We start from the raw sequence: 17,294 nt of genomic DNA, 5'->3' as shown, positions 1-17,294 counted from the left end.
ACCACAGAATTTCAATTCAGTACGTTGGCCCTGGTGGTGATGGACAACACAACAAGCTAGCACAACGGCTATACTTCACCAAAAGCCTCAGTTCAAGTATTTGTCCCTGGCGGTGCTGGACAACACAACAAGTTAGCACATCGGCTAAACTTCGCCAGAGAGCCTCAGTTCAAGTATTTGTCCCTGGCGGTGCTGGACAACACAACAAGTTAGCACATCGGCTAAACTTCGCCAGAGAACCTCAGTTCAAGTATTCCATCTCTGGTGGTGATGGACAACACAACAGGCATGCCTCGCCATACGAATGGTGGTGCTGGACAACACAACAGGCAATGCCCCACCAGAGAGGTTCAGTTCAACCGCTACAAAAGAGTAGTAGCCGGTCTACAACCACACCAGTACGAATGAGTTCAAGAGCAGGGTCAAAGCAGAGTCAAACACTTCAGGTTCATGGTGCATGAGTACGAATAAGAGTATAAGTTCAAGTTCAAGTGCAAGTTCAAGTTCAAATCCAAGAATCATGAGTACGAGCAAGAACACACTGGCCTAACCTCTGTCCAGCAATTCACATTCGTAAGCAGTCACAAAATTAAGGCCACATTCAGGTCACATACTTATCACATTCCATATATTCAGTCAAATTAAGTCCATTAAGGTACGTAAGAGCACACTAGCCTAAACAGGTTCAAGTCTCAAGTAAGCTCAGTCCAATCGGTTCCAGACAGTTCGAGTTCTCCTATCAACCCAATACAATGCTTTCGGAGTTCAACTACTAAGGTTGAAGTATTAGCATAGAACCAACTATAACATATGTTGCGCACAAGAAAATCTCACCAAGTTTTCAATTCATATTCAGTCTTAGGGACCTATTAAATTACCAGACCATCCATCAATTTCTCCCATGAACACGGAGTTGGCTAAACCCTCAGTCATAACCCTTTACTCCCTGTCCTGCTACCATACTTAATAGAAGTCTATAATCATAGGAAAAAGGGCATAACTAAGCATAAAAGAGCTTAACGCGTATACAAGTTGCAAAACATTAAAAATCAGGTCATGATTCATTACATGTATCAAAAGTTATAGCATGGTTTAGAAGTTACAAAACAAAACCAATATGTCCAATATTGCACATAGGCAATTAGGTGCCACCAAGATAGAAAGTATATACAAGCAGGATATAAATGGCCTCCCAGCGTGCACTACCCTTTCTAAGTCCATAGTTAAACCAAAGGGTCCAACTATTGCTAATTTCAATCAAATCATATACCCTTACGCAATTAGATCCAATAAAGCCATAACGCAAGCGGAAACCAAAGGGTATCCCTTCAAAATTCAAAATCTTTAATAAGCAAGCCACCAGCCAGAGCACTCTCATCCCCAAAACAACCAGGCTCCAAGTTAGAGTCTCAGCTCCAAGTTCAACCCAAGAGTAAGTACAACTTGCCAACTTACGTGTCAAATGGAAACCAAATCAATTCACACTAACTTGTACTCTTGGATACAGTCACTCTATATCTTGAAGTTCCTCAGTCCATCCGTACATTTTAAAAATTGGCTCGCTCTTCTTGAAAGTCAAGAATTTTAGTACATAAGAAGAGTATTTCAAGTAACCAGAAATCTTATCAAGTTCAAGATTCACATTATTAAACATAAGCTTGCCATTCTTTCAAAAATTCGGGATAGATATATATATATTTTTTTTCTTCGTGTAAAGCATGGACAAATTCAAGTGTGAGACTACACCAATATACAATCAAGGGGGAAAACTTAGTTTAGAAATTGTTATCCTTGTTTTAACCCATCATATGTCAAATTAAGCAAGTCATCAGTTATTCACAAATTTTCAAATTTGAACTTCAAGTAAAATTCACATTTTTACTAAAATCGGCAAATTACACATACTTAAAGCGTATATATCTTATTTCCAATCATCGCTTGCAAATAAAACTAGTACATCCTAGTTTTTCTTTAAAATCCAAAGCATAATTCCTTTAAAAAGGTATGTGGGCGGAACAATACATTTTATTTCTTTTGTACCTTTTTATCTTGGTTCAAAATCATCATACAGGGAGTTTGACTATCGAATCTCGGTCTCTTATTCTCCATAGCCCGTACTACCAAGTACCTCAACTCTTTCCACACTTAGAAGTATACGGAGAATTCAAATTCGTCTAATCCCATATTTTCCTTCCATAGAAATCCCAAGTAAGAAACTCCCAAATATTCCATTTCTTTAACCCCTAGGAGACGATAGATCCTCGTTCACATACTATTCAAATGAATCTCACAGTCAGGCATCCTAATCATTCACTCTAGGATACGCTACAAAGATCTGAACCCTAAGCTCTGATACCAATTGTAACGACCCCATTTTCCCCAAAGGCGAACCAGAGGGGTCAACGGGCCGTCTGCCCAACTCTCGCCGGGACTCAGTCAATCACTACAGTCCTCAAGCAAATACAAGATAAAATCTCAAATATCAATCAAGTATTCCAACATTTACACATCAAAACGAAGCGTCCACGCTTCCACTGCGCCACTCTGATCCATGAACCCAATGATTATACAAGAGGAAGTCCAAATCTAGACTATTACACATCCAAGCAATACCAAACGTTCAATACAATCAAAAGGAAATCCAAATTCAAACCGTACACGGTATAATCCATCCATTCCAATTTCAAATAGTCACCCTAACCCAACAATTACACAAACGAATCCAAATCTAAACTATACAAGTTACATGCCATCCGGCACACAAATAATGAAATACAAGCGCTTCCTTTGCCTCGATTCCTGTGGGGAGAAGAAAACATTTGGGGGTGAGCTAGAAGCTCAGCGAGTGAACAGTAAAATCAATAATCAAATAAACTTTACAGTAGTGCATGTAAATGATGTCATGATTCAGTGATCAAAGATGCGTATATTGCTCTTTGGAGCCAGTGAAATCCTTGTACTTAAATATCCAACGTTCCCTTAAATCAAGTAACAGGTAAACAGAAATAAAGAGCCATCGTGCTCCAAAAGATGCATAAACAGTAGTGGAGACGTTGGTTCTAAGCACAAGATTTTCCCAAGATCTCATCGGAGCCAAAATGCGATGGCACACACACATACACAATGAGGTGCAATCGTGTAATCAATGCAAGATTGAGTTCAAAAGTAACTTTCAAAGAAATAGTTAAGGTTCACTCACCAACCACGGCACACGAACCTTTTCCAGCATACATCATGACCTTGCTCAAGTTAGCATCCTAGATTACAAATATCAAGTCAAATAAGAGGAATTCTAAACTTAACGAGTTCCTGCCACCTTTTGGCATTTTAATCATAAGTAAAGCTACACTTATCCGATCGAAACAAATCTTATGGCGTTACGAAACTAAGACATATGCCAACATTTCTTATGAATACTTCCAAAGTCAAAACGTACAATTTCAGGGTCAAATATCGAAATCTAGGAGAAAGAATGAAAACTGTCATAAAACAGGGGTTACGGGGCAGTCATGGGTATTTCGGTCAATTCACAAGCCACAGTACTCCAATCAATCTGAAATTTTGCAGGCAAGTAGTCAACTCATATATCTACAAGTTTCATGTTTTAAGCAAAAGTTGATTCGGTCTACAGGACAGAGAAAATGACAGTCCAAGTTCAGTCCAGAAACAGGGAAAAACTGAAATTACCCTTCTTGACCCAACCGTTGCATATAACCATCACGAATCACAATTAAGGACTAGAATCCCCACTTAACATGAGACTAGCCTATACAAATCATGTACAAGCCAAAACAAGAATGAATTAATATAGAACTTAATCCTCCCAATTGCCAACTCACAAGAATTTCCATAAAATGAATCAAGATCAATTCAAAGTCAAAACAAACACATACTCTCAAAAATTGGGCGGCATAACCCCTAGATTTTACACATTTCCAACCTACCATTCAAATACCAATTTTCATAACAATTAACCATAGTCACCCATGTGGTTCATACACAATACCATACATTCAATTAAGCCATAACTTCCTTCAATCAAAGCCAATCAAAAGCTTATAAGTCATCCTTGGAAAAATCCCCAATTTGAAACCCTAGAAACCGGAAATCACACTACAAGCATAAATTTTCTGCAATCGATCACAATTAACGCATAAGAGCTGCATTTAACACCAATTCAAACCATCAATCCAACATTAATCATGCCTATTATATAAAATCAGAAAATGCTCAATAAATTAGAAATTCACCATAATTTCCTTAAACCCACAAAATACTCCACAAAATGATACACATGGCCACCACAAATCATTAATTAACCAATATTAGAACCAAAGGAAACTTGCATATCCAATCTTACCTCAAATTCAAGAGAACTATCAACTTATAGCTTCCCCTTGAAAACCAATCCATCAAAAGCTTTGAACCACCATAGTGAGCCCTTGTGTGAAATATTTTCCAAAACCATCGGTGAAATCACAAGATTTTGGTAGAAATTGCAACTAGAAAATTGAAGAGGTTTTTCCTCTCAAAGCTCACGGAAGAACCAGGGAAGAAAAATGAGATATTTTGGTTGTAAAAGTGGAATAAAAAGGGAGCAAACAGCCGGTCAAAGCTTTTGACCGGCTGTGCCACGTCAGAATCCGGCCGGAATCTGGCCGGATTTCCGGCCGGATTCTTGGCCGGATTCAAGGCAGTGGCTGATCAAAAATTTTTTTTTCAAAACGGCTGGGCAATCCGGCCGGATTTGGTCCCCTTCACATTTCCAAAATTTTTTCTTCTTTTCCAAGTTTAAAAGCTGCGCTCCTCCGCTCGTCCAACAAAAGATCCATAAAATGAAAACCCTAATTTTCGGGGCGTCACACACTTGTCACTTTATTAAATGTATAGCTATCACTTTGTTTCCTTTCACACCAATCCAAATAGCAACATCTAATTATCTCTTAGCACCCGATAATTTAAACCCCGTGTCCCAAACTTAACCAAGTTGGCCGAATTTTTCTGAACTTTTCGCCTTAGTGGGTTCCACGTCCGGTATACGCTCTTAATTTCTTAAAAACTAACCAATACTAGAAACTCACCTAAAAACTATATTTACTCATAAAAATATCTAGAAACTTTTTGAATAAAGAAAATGCAGAAAACATGCCATTAAATATAATAAAACCTAGAAAAGGGAAAAATTACGGGTTCTCACAGTGAGTTTGGGCCAAGTGGTGTTATGGTCCTACTTTGTGAATGTGTGTAAAGGATTACGTGTTTTCTTGGGTATAAGTTATGAACCGTGCATGTTATAAGTGTAAAAATCTCTATCATGGAACTTGAGGAAGATAGATATGTATGTCGGGAAGGAATCTTTAATAGGGATGATTTACTCTTGGGACCGACCGGCTCGAGTTGTGAATTATCTTAGATGGGATTCTTGCGCCCGGATACAAAAGAGATGAGAGCCTAGGTTAGAAAGGACGAACTAGAAATGTGATTCTATGGAATTTCGTGTGGTTTGTTCGGGTGTTGTTAAGCGTGATCAACCTTGCTTAAGATATAAATGGTGTTGTTCTCGTAGATTATGGACGGAGCCCTAGAGGGGGAAAAGCTTTTCGTTAGTTATTTTTGTACTTGTGACCTAGTCTGTCTATAGTACTTTTGGATGACCCCGCTACTTTCATGGATCTCTTATATTTGTATCTAATTGACTACTACAATGTGACTGGTTCGGTACAGTTGTGTTATGTATATATGCTTTTGATCTGTGTGTACTTCCTGTTACTTGCTTATACCTATAATTATCTTTAATGTTACATTCACGCTTCGACCCTAGATTGATTAGACCAATGGAGGGTACTCGTAGTGGACGAGGTCGTGGGCGCGGACGTAAGCAACCCTTGAATGAAAGGGGTAACCGGGAACCAATACCTGAACCAACTCTTGAACCTAGGGTCGATCCAAATACTCAAGTAGCCGCTGCTATCCAGCGCATGGCCGATCTGCTAGCCCATGTAGTGGAACACCAGGGCCAAAACCCTAATCCTCAACCTGGATACCCTGGTAACCATATAGAGGGCGAGGATAGAGCCCTTGAAAGATTTCAAAAGTTCTCTCCACCGAAATTCCTTGGAGGACCCGATCCAGATGTGGCTGAAAGGTGGTTAGAGAAAATGATAGACATTTTTGCAGCTTTACACTATACCGAGGAGAGACAGGTCACGTTTGCTGTCTTCCAACTGGAGGGAGCCGCCCGTTCTTGGTGGAACGTAATTCGAATGAAATGGGAAAGGGAACAAACACCGAGGACGTGGACAAACTTCATGAGGGAATTCTACGCCAAGTTTTTCCCTCCCTAATCCAAGAAAAGAAGGAAGATGAATTCATTCGGTTTCGTCAGGGAACTCAGACCGTAGCCGAGTATGAGAGTCAATTTACTCGGTTATCAAAGTTTGCGCCCGAACTGATTGTAACTGAACAAAGACGGATAAGGCGTTTTGTCCAGGGCTTAAATGTTGAGATTCAGAAGGACCTGGCTGTAGCCCAACTTAGCGCCTTTAGTGATGCTGTGGAGAAAGCCCAGCGGGTTGAAAATGCGAGGTTACAGGTGAGAAACTTCCAAGCCAAGAAAAGGGGCTTTCCTGGGAGTAGCTCCGAGCAAGAGGGTAAAAGTACACCCCCTAAGATTGGAAAGGGAAACGGGGGAGTACGACAGCCGGGGGTGTCAAGTGGTGTCTCACCGGGAGGTTCGGTCTCTGCTACTCGTGGTCCCTGTGGATATTGCGGAGGGCCAAATCATACGGAAGGGAATTGTTGGAAGAAAGAAGGAAAGTGTCTGCGATGTGGAAGTGCTGATCATCGGATTGCTGACTGCCCAGTTCGATTGCGAAAAGGAAAAGGGACCCAGCAACCAACTAAAACTAACCCCGGCCAATCGAAAGGGGAAGAGACTGGATCGAAGGTACCGACTCGGGTGTATTCCCTAGAGCAACATCAGGTCCCTGACTCGTCTGAGGATGTAGAAGGTACGATCCACCATTTATTTAAGACTTTAAGAGATCCTAGTGGTAAGGAAATTTCGAGGACGAAATTTCTTTAAGGGGGAGAGAGTATGAGGACCCGTAAATTTCCCTTATTTTTATATTATTTTATTTTATTTTCTCGTATGCATTTTCTTCATTATACCTTATTATATTGATTTTTCTAGACATTTTATAAGTGCATAGAGTTTTTAAAATATTTTTCTGAAAATAAGTTAGTTCATATTAAGTTTGGAGTGTCTAGTGGACGTGGGTCCCGCTAGTGCGTTAAGTGAGAGAAATTTGGCCAATTAGGTTAAGTTTTGTATATAGGGATTAATTTACTAGGTGTTAAGAGATAATTAGAGGTTACTTAGTTGGATTAATCTTGGAGAGACAAAAGGATATGTTTTAACTCAAAAGGTGCTAGGTGTCGTGTCGTGGTTGGTTCTTGGATTTTGACCACTATTCACTAACTTTACTAAAACCCAAAATTGGCCAGCAATCATCTTCATTCTTTGAGCATCTTGGCTGAGCTTCACAAGAAAAAAAAAAAGAAAGAAAGCCTTCACTTATTCCTTCCATTCCTTGCTTTGATCTTGTAAACCAACCGTTAAAACTTTGATTTGCTCCATAAAAACCTTTCTCTTGGTAGGATTAAGGAGAGTGGTGGAGTGGTTTGAGAAGAAAAGGTGTTAAGTTGCAATCTTTCTTGAGTTGTAAGGTGAGTTACTAAGAACTTCTTCCTTTGTCCTTAATAATGTTAAATTAGTGGCTTTAGTGACTAAATATGTTGCTTTGTGGTATGTTTTATGGTTAAAGGTAGAGTTTTGATGGATTTTTTATTTGTTAGTAATTTTTTGTGACGCCCCGAAAAGTATGAGTGTGAGAACCCGGAAATTTTCTAATTTTCTAGGGTTTATTTTATTTAATCGCCCGCCTTTTCTACATTTTCTTTATTAGAAAAATTCCCCAGATAAAGTTTATGAGCAAAGATAGTTTTAAAATGATTTTTCTAGTATCGGTTAGTTTTTGAGAAATTAAGAGCGTATTTTGGACGTGGGACCCGCTAGTGCGGTAAATGCATTATATTTTTGACAATTTGTTGGAATTTTGTATTAAGTGATATTATTTTACAAGGTGTTGAGATATTTGTATTGGAGAGACAAAAAGATAAGTTTTGAACCAAAAGGTGACAAATGTCACCTTGTGATTTAATCTTGGACTTTGACCATTTAACTTTACCTTTACCTTTACCAAATAAATACCAAAAAATTGCCAAAAATCATCCTATTTCTATGCTTCATGGCCGGCTCTCTCTCAAAGGAAAAGAAGAAAAATCTCTCAACTTTCTAGCTTCTCATCTCACTCAATCTTCAATTCCAACCGATTAAACTTGAAAGTTTTCCATAAAACCTCTTAGTTTGGTGGAGTTGAGTGTGACGCCCCGAAAAAAAAAATGAGTTTGAGAACCCAGAAATTTTCTAATTTTCTAGGGTTTATTTTTTAAACGCCCACCTTTTCTACATTTTCTTGATTAGAAAAATTCCCCAGATAAAATTTATGAGCAAAAATAGTTTTAAAATGATTTTTCTAGTACCGGTTAGTTTTTGAGAAATTAAAAGCGTATTTTGGACGTGGGACCCGCAAGTGCGGTAAATGCATTATATTTTTGACAACTTGTTGGAATTTTGTATTAAGTGATATTATTTTACAATGTGTTAAGATATTTGTATTGGAGAGACAAAAAGATAAGATTAAAACCCTAAAGGACCATTTGTCACAAAACCATTGGACCTTGACTTTTGACCAAGACTTTTCTAACTTTACTAAAACCAATTTGGACCCAATTTCTCTCCATTTTAGCTTGTCTTGGACGAAATTTTGAGAGAAAAAGAGAGAGAAAATCCATCATCTTGCACTTCAATTTCTTGTCCAAATCTTGAGTTCCAACCGATTAAATTGCAAATCACTCCATAAAACTTGCTAGCTAAGGAAGATTGAAGCTCTTGGTGGAGTTGTTTTGGAAGAAAAATCCCTAAGTCATCACCTTTCTTGATATTTGAAGGTATCATGTCTAGCCATCCTTTCTTTGATCTTGATTATGCTAAATTAGTGACTTGTGATGGCTAAAGAGATGGTTTGATGGATTATATTTTGAGTTGTGGTTGGATGGATGAACTTTTATTATTTTTGGGAATTTTTCTGTTTTAATATGAGTATGATTATGTGGTTATGTATGATGATTGGAAATAATGTTTATTGATTCTAGAAGGTGGAAAAAGTGGAAGATTGCAAGTAAATTCTGTTTTGGAAGAAATCTGGAAAATTAGGGTTCTTGAGGGAACATTCTGCCCGAATTTTTAGCTCCTAGTTAGAGGCCGAATTGGCCTTGGATTAAAACATGAAAGTTGTAGGTAATGACATTTTAGAGATGCCTACAAAATTTCAGGTCAATCGGAGTAGCGTAGACTGAGAAAAGTCGAAATTACTATTGCTGTTCTGGTTTACCCGAATGTAAGAATTGTGCCTGTAATTGGTTGTTTTGGCAGGCATTGCTTCCGAATTGGTTGTTGAGGTCTTCTGATGAAATGTAACCCTGTTTCTTACCTTTCTACTGGTTTTGGAATTTCTGGATTTGGACTTGGAGAGCCTGAGTTATGATGTTTCCGCTAGAATGCGTTCTGTGAATCTGTTTTTGTGATTCTGGTGTAGTATCTTGCATTTTTGACCTGGTTACACTCGAAACTGGGTTGAGTGACCTTCTGCAATATTGTAGCCCTATCTCTTAGCTTCGAAACAGTGTATCTTACACCTTCATCCGACAATCATAGTGCCTTTGGTGCCATTACCACAAAAGGATGTCAAAAGCTATTTTTCTGGTTTTGAGCTTAACTTTCATTTCCGGACTTTTCCCTAGCTTGACTTGTCTTTGTACTACTTGGAGTTTGCTGAATGGCTATTGGATGAACTTGTTGTTGTGTGTGTACCTTTGGGTTGGAATGAGGAAATCATGAAGCCATGACGGCTGGAAAAGTAAGCAAATTTAGGGGAAGTGCTGTCCGAACTTTTAAAGGATTTGTTTGCATTGAGTTTGTGATCTAAGACTTGGGTTTGAGCAAGGCAATGCAATATGATGGATAGTTTCGGAGCCGTGGAGGTGAGTGACCTCAAACTATTTCTAAAGTTATTTATGAACCGTTTTTTGCATTATTTACTTTTAAACTGTTTCCAAAGTTACTTTTGAACTGTTTTCTTGCATATCATGCGTGCTTACATGTGAGTGTTCCTTGTTTGCTATATTTTCTTGACTTATTGGCTTGTTATTATTGATTGATAATGTGTTAAGTGCTTTCAATGATTGTTAAAACCAGTTTTCTAGACGAGTGTGTACTTTATCGCACTCGACCTAAATAAATATGAAATTTTCAATGATTAATGATTAAATACTGGTTGCGCATGAATGTAAGCCGTTTGGCTGAATTGGGCCCTGCCCTTCGTTACCGATCGACTCGAGCCAGAAGTGGACTCGGTCGGGCGATATGGTGACCCTGGGTGAATTTGGTATACTCGAGTATTACCTTGTAGTCCGGCTACGTCCGGATGGGTGGAGACCGGCCAACGTCCGGAAAAAAAAAATGAACGAATAAAAAGATGAACGAGGGATTATTTATAAAAAAATGAACGTATCCTTTTCATGAATGTTACTATCGCTTTCCATTGTACATGTTTCTTGAATTATTGATACTCCATATTTAATGTTTTGTAAATGTTGTAATTGTTTCTGGACTTATCATGTGATTTATGACATCATTGAAAAGAAATATTGTTAAACCGATTTGATTACTGATTTTACTGGTTACTCGCTGAGCTTCTAGCTCACCCCAAAAATATTTTATTCCCCTCCACAGGGCTCAAGGCGAAGGCAGGACTTGTTGTGCTTATTCACGTGAATGGATGGCCTTTATGTTGTACAATTTGGATTTGGAATCATTTTATGTATAGTTGGGAATTGTTTCCGCTGCATTTGTGACATGTAATTATTGGAGACTTGGATGTATATTTGTGGACCATGTGATGTATATTTGAGGTTTATTCTTGTAATTCATTTGAGGACTTTAGTGAACGACTGAGTCCCGGCGAGAGCCGGGCAGGCGGCCGCCGAACCCTCTGGTTCGCCTTAGGGGAAGGTGGGGTCGTCACATTGAGCTTGGTTGTGAAGTTGTTTGGAAAGCTAAGGTGACTAGTTGCTCTCTTTCTTGTGTTGCTAAGGTGAGTGGTGAAGGATCCCTCTCCTTCCTCTAATGATGTTCAATTCATGATTGGTGGTGGTATAAGATGCAATATTATGGATTACATCTTGATTTGTGGTTGAATTGGTGAAGTTTTATAATTATTGGGGATTTTTCTGTTTTCATATGGATATGATTTTGTGGTTATATATGATGATTGGAAATGATAATTAAGGACTTTATGAGGTGGAAAAAGTGGTAAATTGCAAACAATTTCTGTTTTGGAAGAAATTTTGGAAAGTTAGGGTTTATGATTGTGCATTCTGCCCGAATTTATAGCTCATATATAGAGGCCGAATTGGCCTTGGCTTAAAACATGAAAGTTGTAGGGAATGATATTTTAGAGACGTCTACAAAATTTTAGGTCAATCGGAGTAGTGTAGAATGAGAAAAGTCGAAATTACTATTGCTGTTCTGGTTTTATCCGAATGTAAGAATTGCGCCTGTAATTGGTTGTTTTGGCTGGAATTTCTTCGGAATTGGTTGTTGAGGTCTTCTGATGAAATTTAGCCCTGTTTCTTAGATTTCAGATGGTTTTGGAATTTCTGGATTTGGACTTGGATAGCCTGATTTATGATGTTTCCGCTAGAATGCATTCTGTGAATCTATTTTTGTGATTCTGGTGTAGTATCTTGCATTTTTGACCTTGTTACACTCGAAACTGGGTTGAGTGACCTTCTGTAATATTGTAACCCTATCTCTTAGCTTCGAAATGGTGTATCTTACACCTTCATCCGACAATCGTAGCGCCTTTGGTACCATTACCGCAAAATGACGTCCAAAACTGTTTTTCTGGTTTTGAGCTTAACTTTCATTTCCGGACTTTTCCCTAGCTTGACTTGTACTAGTACTACTTGGAGCTTGCTGAATGACTATTGGATGAACTTGTTGTTGTGTGTGTACCTTTGGGACTGGCTGACGAAATAATGAAGCCATGATGGCTGGAAAAGTTAGCAAATTCAGGGGAAGTGCAGTCCGAACTTTGAAGGGACTTGTTTGCATTGAGTTTGTGATCTAAGATTTGGATTTGAGCAAGGCAATGATATATGATGGATGGTTTCTGAGCCGTGGAGGTGAGTGACCCTAAACTATTTCCAAAGTACTTGTGAAATGTTTCTTGCATTATTTATTCGATTGCATATCATGCGTGCTTGCATGTGGATTCATGACATGATTTGGCTTCAATGAGTTCTGGAAAAGTCTTGTGCTGGACACCAACGTCTCCACCTTGTTTATGGTTCATGTTCATGTTTATCTGGAGCTCAAAAATGGGCTCTCTCTCAATGTTAATGTTAAATGATCTATTTGAGCGTTGGGGGTTCAAGTGCAATGATTTCACTAGCTCACGAGAGCAAAAAACGTACATTTGATCTCTGAATCATGACATCATCGAAATGATCGAAATGCAACATTATGAAATATATTTGATTTCTGATTTTACTGGTTACTCGCTGAGCTTCTAGCTCACCCCAAAACTATTTTATTCCTCTCCACAGGGCTCGTGGCGAAGGAAGGACATGTAGTACTTGTGCACGTGACTGGATGGCCTATATCTTGTACAGTTTGGATTTGGAATCATTTTATGTATAGTTGGGAATTGTTTCCGCTTCGCTTATGACATGTAATTTTTGGAGAATTTGATGTATATTGGAGATTTATATTGTAATATTTGAGGTTTATTCTTGCAATTTATTTGAGGACTTTAGTGAACGACTGAGTCCCGGCGAGAGCTGGGCAGGCGGCCCGCCGAACCCTCTGGTTCGCCTTAGGGGGAGGTGGGGCTGTCACATTTTTCTATTTTATATATAGTAATTGTTATTCTTGGTTTTGATGATCACAAAGGTCTTTGAAATATTTATCTAACTCTCTTCAAATATAAGTGTTTTTTGCCTATCAAAGAATCAGGTACGAATATGTCATGAAATGAAAATCAACCAAAAGGAGAAGCAAAAACAGGACACCCATGTCGGACGTCCAATGGAATCTGTCGGACGTCCGAAAGGATGAAGAACATCAGGAAGGAGTTTCTGTCGGACGTACATCGATCGTGTCGGACGTCTTAAAAATTCCACAAAGTTTTGATGACTCTCTGCCAAGACTCTGTCGGACGCTCGCTAGGAAGCATCGGACGTCCTGAAGGATCGGACGCATGCTTCGGACGCACATCAAACTCATCGGACGTCCTAAAAATTCCACGAAGATTTGATAGCTCTCTGGACGACGTTCGGACACTGAAGCTCGGACGATAAAATTCCATCGGACGTCCGAACAACAACTTGACTGTTTTTCGGACGATGGGTTCGGACGATGACTAAACCGTCGGACGTCCGACAGCCCCAACGGCTAGCTGACTCTTCATATGCCTTCTATCCGTTGGAAGCATTAATGAAGCCCACTTTTGGTTCCCTTCAAATACAAACGACTCTGAAGCAGATAGGGACTTTTGCACACTTGGTCTACAAGATCTCAAGAGATATTTTAGCTAGAAAATAGTCTCCAAAGTTAGATTTGTTCTCTAAGTGGTGTGAACTTCTGGTGAGCTTTTCTCTTGTGGTTGAAAGTTTCATTAGTGTAGCTTTGTTGAGGGTTATCTGAGTGTTTGTAAAACTTCTTAGCTTGACTAAGTGAGGCTTAGGGCAAGGAGGAAGTGCTCCCTCCATTGTACATCTAGTTGATCATATTTCATCAAAGAGAAGTTGCTCAACCTTGTGATTGGTCTTCAAGTTTGAGGAAAGCTTGGTAGACAATCGGTTTGATTTCCTATTTTACTTTTTGTTTAATAAAATTCTCATTGCTTATATATACTTGTCATTCTGATCAATATTGCTATTGTCTTCTAATCTACTTGGTTGATCTTTACTAGAAAAGAAGGTAAATTTTTATTAAAGAAAAAGTGCATAAATTTGGTTAAGATTTTAATCAACCCAATTCACCCCCCCTCTTGGTTGTCTTTGGGACTTACAATTGGTATCAGAGCTTGGTCTCCTAGAGATTAAGCTCAAACGACTTGGAGTAAAGATGACAACCAGTCATGCTATGTTTGTTGAGGGGCAATCTGTTACTAGGCCTCCCATGTTCAGTGGCTCTAATTATGTTAGCTGGAAAGAAAGGATGATTATCTTTTTGCAATCTATTGATATTGAGCTATGGTTTATTGTGAGTGAAGGACCGCATGAAGCTAACTTTCTTGATGCAGATACAGGGTTGCTTCGGCCAAAAATGAGAGCTGAAATGAATGCTCAAGATAGGACTAACCTCACATTGAATGCCAAGGCCATGAATGTTCTGTATAGTGCCTTAGATTCAAATGAATCAATTAGAGTAAAAGGCTGTAAATCAGCCAAAGAAATGTGGGATAAGTTAAGAGAAATCCATGAGGGTGGTGACAATGTGAGAGAACAGAAAAAGGCCATCTTGGTCACAAAGTATGAATCATTTAAAATTGAACCTCTTGAGGATATTGACAAAATGTATTGCAGGTTCAATGACTTGATCAAAGATCTCGAGGTGTTGGGCAAAGAGTACACCTTGGGAGAGAAGAACAGAAAAATTCTCAATGCGTTGGGCAAAGAATGGGAAAATAAAGTGACTGCAATAGAGGAGGCTAAGGATTTAAGTTCTGTGCCTATTGAATCTATCATTAACTCACTAACCTCTTATGAGTTGAAACTGAAATCTAAAGTGCAGGAGGAAGAGGAAGCTAGAGCAAAGAGAAACATTGCTCTAAAGACTACTCAAGGTGAAGATGATACAGCTCACTTGGATGATGAAGACTCGGATGGTGATGATAATGATCTTGCTCTCATCACCAGAGGCTTCAAGAGAATCTTGAATAAAAGAAAGTTTAGAAGGGGAGGACCTAGCAATCAATTCCAGAATCAGCCATCTATCGCAAAGTACAAAGGAAAACAGGATTTCAACAAGAAACAGTTGGACAAATGCTTCGAATGTGGACAGCTTGGACACTATGCAAACGAATGCCCCATGAAGAAGATGAAAGATGGAAAAGCTGATCGGAAGCCAAGATTCAACAACTTTCAGATTACTTGGAATGAATGCAACTCCGAAGGGGAAGTAGAAGAAGAAGAAGAATCAGCTCAAATGGCCTTCATGGCTATTGGAAATAATGAGGTAACTTCCACACACTCTCAATCTGAAAGTGATGATGATGAAGATGATGATCTTGAATCCTTTGTTGAAAAACTGCATAATGCCTTGAAGGAATCTTATGACAAAAACAAGCAGTTAAAATAGAAAATGGCTTTTCTCATTCAAGAAAATGCAAGTCTTTTTCAACAAAATAAACAACTAAAGACTGACAATGAAAGTCTTGTAAGAGCCGGATGTAATGTTCAAAATGAGCTTGATAGAAAGACAAATATTTGTGAAATGCTGAAGGAAAGACATGGTGATTTGAAAAAAAGAATGGACAACTTGGATGAGACTTTGAAAGCAAGAAAGCAGGAGTTTATCAAAAGGAACATGTCATCTACACATCCTACTACTTTTCAAAGAACATTTGCACACAACAAAAATGCACATGGTCTCACAACATATAGAAGAGGTGGATTGAGATATGTCAAACCAGTACATGTTAAGGACTCTTCCATTATGTGTGGTTTTTGTTGTCAAAGAGGGCATTTGAAAGGTGATTGCTATGTGAAAAGAAATCTGAACAAAGGGATGAAATGCATGTGGTTAGTTAGATACAATGCTAACTATTGCGGACCCAAAAATTAAAATGGGTACCAAACACTTTCTCTTTTCAGGAAAAATGCTCAAACAAGTCCAAATGGTTTATTGATAGCGGTTGCTCAAGGCATATGACCGGTGATCCCTCTTTGTTCATAAAGCTGAAATCAAAGTCAAGTGGAAAAGTGACATTTGGTGATGATGTGAAAGCTAAGACAATTGGAATAGGTGATGTTGGTAAGGATGGTGATACTTTTGTCCATAATGTGCTCTTAGTTGATAACTTAAGTTATAACTTGCTTAGTGTTAGTCAATTGTGTGATAAAGACTTGAATGTGTTGTTTAAAAAACATGAATGCATTGTGCTTGATTCCAAATATAATATTGTGTTCAAAGGTAAGAGGTTCAACGACATATATATTGTGGTTCTTGATAAAATTGATTCTTCTAGCTTAAAATGTCTTAAAGCTTCAAATGAAGATCCTTGGTTGTGGCATAGAAGACTCTGTCATTTTAACATGGATTTACTAAAGGAAATTTCGAAAAAGGAGTTGGTTAGAGGCTTGCCAAAAATCAGTTTTGATAAGGACAAAATATGTGATGCATGTCAATTTGGGAAGCAAACAAAAAATTCCTTTAAACCTAAGATGTGTGTATCTACTTCTAAACCTTTGGAACTCTTGCATCTTGATTTATTTGGTCCCACTCAAATTACTAGCTTGGGAGGTAAAAGATATTGTTTTGTAATTGTTGATGATTATTCTAGATACACTTGGGTGATATTTCTTGCTCATAAAGATGATGCCTTCAAGAATTTTACTTCATTGTTTGCTAAAGTGCAAAATCTGCTTGGGTTAAAAATTGTTAGGATTAGAAGTGATAATGGGACGGAATTCAAGTATTGTGGTTTTCCAGAATTTTGTGATCATAATGGTATAACACATGAGTTCTCTATTGCAAGGACTCCACAGCAAAATGGTGTTGTAGAAAGGAAAAACAGGACTCTTCAAGAGGCTGCTAGAACTATGTTGAATGAATGTAGGTTGCCTAAATATCTTTGGGCTGAAGCAGTAAACACTGCATGTTATGTGATGAATAGAATACTCTTGAGACCTATTTTAAAGAAAACTCCTTATGAGCTGATTTTTGATAAGAAACCTACGGTTGGTTATTTCAAAGTATTTGGTTGTAAATGCTTTATTTTGAATCTAAAGGAACATCTTGGTAAGTTTGATAAAAAATCTGATGTAGGAATATTTTTGGGGTATTGTGAGAATAAAAGAGGATATAGAGTTTTTAATAGAAG

Source organism: Coffea eugenioides, unplaced genomic scaffold (assembly GCF_003713205.1).
Source record: "Coffea eugenioides isolate CCC68of unplaced genomic scaffold, Ceug_1.0 ScVebR1_1012;HRSCAF=1793, whole genome shotgun sequence".
NCBI lineage: Eukaryota > Viridiplantae > Streptophyta > Magnoliopsida > Gentianales > Rubiaceae > Coffea > Coffea eugenioides.
This window is presented reverse-complemented; position numbering follows the sequence as displayed.